This window comes from Loxodonta africana, chromosome 6 (genome assembly GCF_030014295.1).
Source record: "Loxodonta africana isolate mLoxAfr1 chromosome 6, mLoxAfr1.hap2, whole genome shotgun sequence".
Taxonomy (NCBI): domain Eukaryota; kingdom Metazoa; phylum Chordata; class Mammalia; order Proboscidea; family Elephantidae; genus Loxodonta; species Loxodonta africana.
The window spans coordinates 21382017-21392273 of NC_087347.1; the positions used below are offsets into that span (position 1 = coordinate 21382017).

The following is a 10257-nucleotide window of genomic DNA, read 5'->3' on the forward strand; positions in this document are numbered from 1 at the left end:
TGGAGATAGAAAATCAAGAGAGAAGAACACACTTGACGTTTCTCAAGCTGAAAGAACTGAAAAAAAAATTCAAGCCTCGAGTTGCAATAGTGAGGGATTCTATGGAGAAAATATTAAAGGATGTAGGAAGCATCAAAAGAAGATGGAAGGAATGCACAGAGTTATTATACCAAAAAGAGTTAATTGATGTTCAACCATTTCAAGAGGTAGTATACAATCAGGAGCTGGTGGTACTGAAGGAAGAAGTCCAAGTTGCACTGAAGGCATTGGTGAAAAACAAGGCTCCAGGAATTGACGGAATATCAATTGAGATGTTTCAACAAAGTGGTGCAGTTCAGGAAGTGCTCACTCGTCTACGCCAAGAAATTTGGAAGACAGCTGCCTGGCCAACCGGCTGGAAGAGATCCATATTTATGCCTATCCCCAAGAAAGGTGATCCAACCGAATGTGGAAATTACAGAACAATATCATTAATATCGCATGCAAGCAAAATTTTTCTGACAATCATTAAAAAATGACTGCAGCAGTATATTGACAGGGACCTGCCAGAAATTCAGGCCAGATTCAGAAGAGAATGTGGAACCTGGGATATCACTGGTAATGTCAGATGAACCCTAGCTGAAAACAGAAAATACCAGAAGGATGTTTACCTGTGTTTTATTGACTATGCAAAGGCATTCAACTCTGTGGATCATAACAAATTATGGATAAGATTTGGAAGAATGGAAATTCCAGAACAGTTAATTGTGCTCAAGAGGAACTTGTACATAGATCAAGAGGCAGTTGTTCAGACAGAATAAGGGGATACTGAGTGGATTAAAGTCAGGAAAGGTGTGCATCAGAGTTGTATCCTTTTCCCATACCTATTCAATCTGGATCCTGAGCAAATAATCTGAGAAGCCAGGCTATATGAAGAACAGGGCATCAGGATAGGAGGAAGACTGATTAATAACCTGTGTTATGCAGATGACACAACCTTGACTGCTGAAAGTGAAGAGTACTGGAAGTGCTTACTGATGAAGATCAAAGACCGCAGCCTTCAGTATGGATTATACAACATAAAGAAAACAAAAATCCTCACAACTGGACCAATACGCCACATCATCATAAACAGAGACAAGATTGAATTTGTCAAGGATTTCGTTTTACTTGGATCCACAATCAACACCCGTGGAAGCAGCAGGCAAGAAATCAAAAGACACATTGCACTGGGCAAATCTGCAAAAGACTAAAGTGTTGAAAAGCAGAGATGTCACCTTGAGGACTAAGGTGCCCCTGACTAAAGCTATGGTGTTTTCAGTTGCCTCATATGCATGTGAAAGTGGACATTGGATAAGGAAGACTGAAGAAGAATTGATGCCTTTGAACTGTGATGTCAGTGAAGAATATAGAGTATACCATGGACTGCCAAAAGAATGAATAAATCTGTCTTGGAAGAAGTGCAATCGTAATGTTCCCTAGAAGCAAGGATGTTGAGACTATGTCTTACACACTTTGGACATGTTGGAGAAGGACATCATGCTTGGTAAAGTAGAAGGTCAATGAAAAAGAGGAAGACCCTCAAGGAGATGGTTTGACGCAGTGGCTGCAACAATGGGCTCAAGCATAGCAACAATTGTGAGGATGATGCAGGACTGGGAAGTATTTTGTTCTGTTGTGCATGGGGTTGCAATATGTCGGAACCAAGTAGAAGGCACTTAACAACAACGTTCATCAGTTCTAGTAATTCTCTTTTATGTTTCCAGTTTATTGTATTTCTCATTGTGTTCTTCAGTTTGTTTCCTAATCTCTCTTAGTTTTCTGTGTGCTTTTTTTTTTTTTTAACATGTTTAGCTCCATTGCCTGAAAGTGTTCTATTTTTCCCATTATCCTGATCTCCATAGGACAAATTTTCTCTTCTTCATGTTTTTCTGTGTTTTACTGTTATTTGTTGAACTTGGGCCAATTTGGTATCTTTTTAAAAAATATTTTAAATCCTAAGTTTCTGGTGTGTTGTAGGCGAAAAAAAATTACAAGGTTTAGTAAAGCAAAAAGAAAGTTTTATTTGACACATATTCAAATGGGCAAAAGTGGGAAGTGGACAGGCATGTTGGCAGAGCCATAGCTGCCCGAGTCTAAGGACATTACAGAATAGACAGAAGTTGGAAAATGGACATGTCTACCTGAGTCCAAGTAAACTACAGAATAAGTAGGAATGGAAAAACATACAAGCAGGCTGACACAACCATGTCTGTCTGAGTCCAAGTAATATTACAGAATAAGCAAGAATAGGAAATTGGACAAGCACTCTGCCACAGTCGTGTCTGTCCGAGTCCAAGGGAGCTACAGAACAAGCAAGGCTGGGAAACGGACATGCATGCTGCCACAGCCATGTCTGCCTGAGTCCAAGGAATATTACAGAATAAACAAGAATGGGAAAATGGACAAGCATGCTGCCACAGCCGTGTCTTCCTAAGTCTGAGGAACGTTACAGAATCATCAGTATAAATTTACATTACAAAATGGGCAAAGCCACCGAAAGTTTCACCTTTTCACAGATTTGCTAGAAACTGTGATCCTACATTTTGAATCATCTTTCTTAACAATCATTGGTACAGGTTTCAGTGAGGGCAGTCAGGGAGGTCTTCATCGGTCCAACAAATTTCTATTCACTAAATGCTAATAGAAAAAGATAAGAGTAGAAAGTCTTTTGTGTTCTGTTTGATTGGTTTTATGTGAAAAGTTCCCTAAAAGATATTTTTCTTTCCTAAAAAATAATTTCCAAGACTTTCCCATCTATTGTCTTTCTCTCAGGGCCCAGTTGATGTGTCCTTGTGAGTCTTGTGGGCCCAGCTCCAGCTGGGTCACATTCTCTATGCTCAAGGACAGGAAATAATGATCCCAATATTATTTTCTAAAGCAGGTGTTCATAAGAACTGAGAGAGGGCACCCTTGTCTTTATGTTTTTTCAATTTGAGTGAGTTTTCCTGTGAGTGTTTCAAATTCTGTATTTATTCTGGCTGGTTCTGGTTTAGTGGCTGACATTGATGGTGTGACAGATCTCTCTATCTTCTGAGGTTTTGGCTGTGGCCCTTGGTGTACCTGTGAGGTTGATTACGTTTTCCAACCTGAGTTTGGAATGTGTATAACTCTACAGCTAAAAGTTCACGACCAGGGAATTTTCCACTTTCCTTTTTTTCAGAGGCTGAGTTAAGTGATTGGGCTAGGCTCTCTAGAGGCAAAGGTGGAAGACCCTTATGTCTTCCTCTCACGGTGCCCTAGTGGGGGCTTTCCCATGGCGTCCCTCTGCACTCAGGGAATCAGTTGTTTCTCTCTGTGTTGCCTGTCTGATATATTTTTATCACCTTGGCTAAAAGCCTGGTTGTGCATACCCCCAGTATTCTAGATCCTAGAGCCCATACAATTTGGGACTTGGTGACGTTCAACAGCACTCACTCACAGTGTCTCAGTCTCCCTTCACCCTTTGTCCGATTGCACAGGCCGTGAACACCTACAGCAATTTTGTACCACCTTAAAAATTGGTCTACAGCTTTGTAAGTTTAACTTCTGTCCTGTATTCTTTGTTCAAGGAGGTGCCCATCCCATGCCCAAATGGCCTCTGTAAGCCGCGTCTTCCAAGACCCAGAAGCTAATATCTTGTAGCTTCTGTGCTTCCCTCATTTTCCCCCTCCCCTGTTTCTGGACTCATCTTGACTCTCCAGTACCCCAGCTGCTAATCAGAGTTCTGAGATCTCTGTCGGTGTTTGTATTTAGTTGTTGCTCAGTGGGTAGGCTGCTGGGGAATTTAAGTTACCTGTTGTTACTCAACCGTCCTGCCCTGACCTCCAGCCTTGTGTAACTGAAGGTTACAATCCTCCTTTCTTTCAAAAGTAGTCTTCATATTTTCTCCCAGGGTGTTTCTTGGATGGACTTAGTGCATATTGTATACTTTACGTATTCTTCACATAATTTGCATGCTTTGCCTGTCTACCACTTTAAATAATGGAGGTGACTGAATATGCATTCTTATTTCTTTAGATATACATAAAATATTTTACCAGTAATGTCTTTCCCTGTAAATTATGCAGGTAAGGGCTCTTGGCTTCTTTTATGCATATATCACTAGCAGCAAAGCACTTAACCCTTGAGACACCATGCATTATTATTTGAGGGCTCCCTGGATAGCACAATGATTAAGAGCTATGACTGGTAATCAAAAAAAAGGTCAGCAGTTTGAATCCACCAGCTGCTCCTTGGAAACCCTATGGGACAGTTCTATTCTGTCCAATAGGGTTACTATGAGTCAGAATTGACCGGACAGCAGCAATGGGTTTGGTTTTTGGTTTGGGCGGAGGAGAAAGTTAGGATCTCCAGTATCAGCTGAAAGTTTGGTGATTTGAACCCACCCAGAGGCACCTCAGAGCCTTGGTCTTGTATGATTATGAGCTATGGCTACTAACCAAAAGGTGGGAAGTTCAAATCTACCAGACGTACCTTGGAAACTCTGTGGGGGCAGTTCTAGTCTGTCCTATAGGGTCAGTTGGAACCTACCAGCCACTTCTTAGAAACCCTGTGGGGAGGTTCTACTCTGTCCTACAGAGTCACTATGAGACAGAATCAACTCGATGGCAAAGGCTTTAGGGATACTTCAGGAGGCAGGCCTAGTGATCTGCTTTTGAAATGTCATAGCCTTGAAAACCCTGTAGGGCGATTTTACTCTGCACACATGGGGTTGCTATGAGTCAAAATCGATGGATGGCAACAATAACATTTGTTATTTTATGTCCTGTTTTTCAACTAGACTGGCTTTCCCAGGGCCAGGCACATTGAATCTAATATAGCCCTGAGAATATAGTAAATATATAGCCCTGAGAATATAGTAGGTGTGCAAAATTTTATAACTTTAAAAACTCTTCAAAGTAGATTATTTACTCAAACACCAAAATGTCCAGAAATTCCGTGCCACTGTTTAAGCAAACTAGCAGTTGTGAGAACTGTGTTTCACAAAAGAGAATTTAAAAAAAAAATTTTTTTTTTAAATATACCCAGAAACTTACAAGATGAGTTGAGACTTTTTTGCTTTTCATCTTTTATGAAGAAAGTACCAGATGAGCAACAGCATTGTACAATCATCTTCAGGGAACGACTGTAGGAATGTGTGTGTTTTTTTAATCAAAATTTATTTTATTTCTATTTTACTTGAATAAAAGCAATCACTTGATGTTTACCATAAGTTTTAAATTTAAATTTAGACTTGAAATGCAGTTCCATGTATATATATATCTAAATTTCTTAAAATTGAGGCATAAGTTATGCACAGTAAATTTCACTCTTTTTAGTGTGTAGCTCTGAAGAACAGTGACAGTTCAGAATCACCACCACAATCAACTACAGACCACTTTAGTCACTCCCCTTTCCTGGAAATTAGCCCTTCCCTGATAGTTAATCACTTCCCTTACCCCTAGCCAAAAACTGATCGTTTTTCTTTCCCTATAGTTTTGCCTTTTTTAGAAAGTTCTAATCTTGAGTCGGTGTTCTATAACTTTGCATAATGCATTTGAGATACATCCAAATTGTTGCATATATCAATAGTTTATTTCTTTTAAAAATAACTGGAAGTGGGTGTACTCAGAGCAGGGGGCCTCAAGAGTGGCTTCTCTGTTTATAACACACCCAAGAGGAATCTGGGCTCATTGTGACAAGGGGCACACAGCTCATGGCCTTCCTATGAACAACACCCACACAGGTCTTCCTGCACCTCCAGGTTGCTGCTGGGTAGGGCCAGTAGGAGACGACTCACTATTGGAGGAAAAACTGCAGCATTTAGTTGGAGAGGTTGCCAGTCCATGCATGAGCCATGGATGAACCTCTCTTTTCAAGGGAAAAAAAATGATTGAAATGAGGAAACAACCAGACAAAGCCAGAGTATGGGACGTTCTAAACATCACTGGCCTGGATGCTTCAAAAAAGTCAGTGTCAGGAACTGAAAAAGCAGAGGTGGTTTTAAGAGACTAAGGACACAACAACCAGAAGTACTGCGTGTACCTCGAGTTTATCCTGGATCTAAAAAAAATTTCCCAAAAACCATTTCTGGAGTAACTGGGGAAATTTGAATATTGATCATATACTAGATGATACAGAATCATCAACAGTTTTCTTCTGTGACAATGGTATTGTGGATAGGTAGGAAAACGCTTACTGAAACACTGAGGAGTGATGTTATTTTCAAACATTTCGGCAAGAAGTGTGCACGTATGTATACATGGAGGCGGAGATAGAAAATAGCGAACTGTTAATAATTGTAAAACAATTTGGCAGTTCCTCAAAAAGTTAAACAGAATTACTATATGACCCAGCAATTCCACTCCTAGGTATATGCCCAAAAGGCTTGAAAGCAGGGACGCCGGCAGACACTTGGGCACCAATGTTCACAGCAGCTTTATTCACAACAGCCCAAAGGTGGGAACACCCCAAGTGCCCATCAATAGCCGAGAGTGGATAAAGAAAATGTATATACATCCCATGGAATACCACTCAGTCATAAATAGACATGAAGTTCTCATACGTGCTATGACATGGACAAACCATGAAAATATGCTGAGTGAGATAAGCCAGACCCAAGAGGACAAGTATTGTGTGATCCCACTTATATGAAACGTCTAAAACAGCAGATACATAGACTAAAGTGTATTAGTGGTTTCCAGGGTCGGCGAGACTGGGAAATGGGGAAGTACTTGTTTCTGCTAAGGATGATGGGAAAATTTGGAAATGGATCGTGTTGACGGTTGTACAGCACAGTGAAGTAACAGATGCCACTGAAGTGGACACATAAAAATGGCGGAAATGGCAGATGCTTTGCTATATGTATCCTATCACAATAAAATAAAAAATTTAAAAATACTGACTGATGAAACTACATGAAGGATATACAGATATTCATTCTGTGTTCACTATCTTATTCTTTCAATTTTTCTGTATTTGAAAATTTTAAAAATAGTAAGTTTGAGGCAGAAAAGCCACTAGTGGTCCATGGCCCTGGGGCTGATGGCTCACTTTCGCCATGTTACTCCTCAGCCCACTGCTTGGGCTGTTGAACCTGTTAACAAGAGGCTTCCCGGCTTTCTGGGAGCTGATTCCAGAATACCAGTGGTTGTGTGTTATTTCAGTATCCACTCCCGCTTAGTTCTTTTTTTCTTTCAAATTATTTTAGAATTAAAATAACTTCAGATTTATTTTCCCGTTCAATTACAAGAAGTTTGTACCGTACATACAAAAGGAATATGTTTTAGCTTTGAAATTGTACCACGTAACTCTTAAATAAAGCCAGGTTATGTATCTTCAAAAAAAAAAAAAATAACTGAAATCTTCTTTTATAGGGAATGGCAGTAACTGAGTCAACTACTATTGAAACCTATGTACCACGATGAATGATGGTTCCCTTGGTTCATCCTGTGATAAATCTGTAGCCATTGTGCATCAAATATTTGAAATGTGTTGTGTTCCTTGCCGGGATCTGAGTTACAAGAAATATGTGGAGGGACTGACTGGCCTTTCTTGGGAAGGGCAAGGTGCAGGAGGATGTCCATTTTTGTCTGATGACATTTGAAATTTTTGCCTGATGACATTTGAAATTTTTGCTCGGAGGTTGAGAAATGTGAGCATAGACCATCAATACTGTGCATTAAAAACATTCCTTGTGCTCAAATTATGACAACTGAATTAAGTGAGGTGAGGAATTACCAAAGAATCAGAAGCTAAGTGCCATGAACAGAAGGTAAGAGAGAAAGGGAGTGCAGGACATCAGAGTCACTCAAATGCCCAGTGTTTAAAGAAGCAGAGTCAAGAAAGATATCTCCTTAGTGCATTTCAGAAGTATGCTGTCATGTGTTAACCCCCTGAAACAAGAGCTATCTTGTTTTTCCATCTGATGCTCCTTGCAGAGATGCCCAGTCTTAGCTACTACACCACAGAATTGCCTGGGGAGCTTTTGAAAATTATATCATTGCCTGGGCTTTACCTCTATCAGAATTTAGAATCATCCTTGGAGAGTTAATTTATATTCTCTTCTGTGCTAACTTTTGCCCAGTGCCCCCAGGGTAGATTAAGGCCCAAGCTGACTAGAAGAGTCCCAAAACTTTCCTGAGAATGAAGGAACCACTGTAGCCAAAAACTTCTTGAGGGAAGATTTTGTATTTTTTAATTCACTTCTGGTGACTGTGTAGGACCATACTTCAGACTTTACAGCTTAGAGTAAGTTTGGATGTTATACTGTTTCCAATCAGCAGAACAACTTGACTTAAATGAAAGAAGTCTTCTTAGAGAGGGTGAAGGTTCAACTTTGAAGTCAGTTTTTTTTTGTCTTGTTAAACTGTTGGGATATGTGGCCAAACATTGGGGCTGGTTCATTTTTGTATCACCCAGTGCTTGGAAAAATGCATGGAACAAATAAGCCCTCAAAATGTTGGTGGAGTTATTGCAAGATGACCTTGAGGAAAGCAGATTTGCATATTGAAAATAAGGTTCAGTAGCCCTGGTGGCGTAGTGGTTAAGTGCTGTGGCTGCTAACCAAAAGACTGGCAGTTCAAATCCACCAGCCACTCTTTGAAAACCCTGTGGGGCAGTTCTATTCTGTCCTATAGGGCCGCTAAGAGTAAAGATCGACTAGACAGAAATGGGTTTAGTTTTTTAGAGTTTATCCGATTACTGAGACTTTGGTTTGTAGAGTTAGTTTTAGCTCTAGTCTCTCATAACCAGTTGCAGTTGAATTGATTTCAACTCATGGAAACCCATGTGTGTCAAAGTAGAACTGTTCTCCACTGGGCTCTTAAAAAAAAAAAAAAAATTTTTTTTTTTTTTTTTTTTTTTTAACCACTGATTATTCAAAAGCAGATCTCTAGCCCTTTCTTCAGAGGCGCCTCTTGGTGGACTTGAACCTCAAACCTTTTGGTTAGTAGCCAATTGTGTTAACTGTTTGCATCACCAAGGGACTCCCTAATTTCTTATAACCAAAAAGGAAAAAAAAAAAAAAGAAAAACAGCTGCCATTGAGTTGATTCCAATTCACGGATCTTCATACAATTTTCAAGGTTGTAATCTTCCAGAAGCAGATCACCAGGCCTCAGGGTAGGTTTGAACTGCTAACTTTTTGATTAGTAACCAGCACTTAACTGTGCCACCCAAGGAGTTAAGTTTCTCATAGTGAAGGGCAATTTGACAATTCAAATACTAGGAACTGTTAGCACACAACTCATTTAGATATACCTGCAGGTATATAATTATGTGTAGTAAATGCATGGTATATATATATATGTATATCACAGACTGTTGGATGGGCAACAGTTTTAATGTGCATTATTATAAAGTAGTTTGATTGCACATACCTATGAAATGTTCTTCTTTCTTCCCTATCTTTTCAATGACCTCTTCCTTTCTTCATGTATGATGTCCTTGATGTCATTCCACAACTCATCTGGTCTTTGGTCACTAGTGTTCAATGTGTCAAACCTATTCTTCAGGTGGTCTCTATATTCAGTTGGGATATACTCAAGGTCATATTTTGGCTCTTGTGGGCTTGCTCTGATTTTCTTCAGTTTCAGCTTGAACTTGCATACGAGCAACTGATGATCTGTTCCACAGTTGGCCCCTGGCCTTGTTCTGACTGATATTGAGCTTTTCCGTCGTCTCTTTCCACAGATGTATTCAATTTGATTTCTGTGTGTTCCATCTGGCAAGGTCCATGTGTATAGTCGCCGTATATGTTGGTGAAAGAAGGTATTTGCAATGAAGAAGTCATTGGTCTTGCAAAATTCTATCATTCAATCTCTGGCATTGTTTCTATCACCAAGGCCATATTTTCCAACTACTGATCCTTCTTCTCTGTTTCCAACTTTACATTAAAGTCACCAGTAATTATCAATGCATCTTCATTGCATGTTTGATCAATTTCAGACTGTAGCAGCTGATAAAAATCTTCTATTTTTTCGTCTTTGGCCCTAGTGGTTGGTGCATATATTTGAATAATAGTCGTATTAACTCATCTTCCTTGTAGGCGTATGGATATTATCCTATCACTGACAGTGCTCTACTTCAGGATAGATCTTGAAACATCCTTTTTGACGATGAATGCAACACTATTCCTCTTCAAGTTGTCATTCCCAGCATAGTAGACTGTATGATTGTCTGATTCAAAATGGCCAATACCAGTCCATTTCAGCTCACTAATACCTAGGATATCAATGTTTATGCATTCCATTTCATCTTTGACGATTACCACATTCCA

The 10257-nt window shown here is 39.7% G+C and overlaps 1 non-coding gene across 1 annotated transcript; it reads left to right on the forward strand.

The window, feature by feature from the left end:
- The first annotated feature begins 5598 nt into the window (after positions 1 to 5598).
- LOC111749521 (small nucleolar RNA SNORA11) lies at positions 5599 to 5725 on the forward strand. The gene has a single exon (XR_002784649.1). It is a non-coding gene; the product is annotated as a small nucleolar RNA SNORA11 (small nucleolar RNA).
- Positions 5726 to 10257: the final 4532 nt, after the last annotated feature.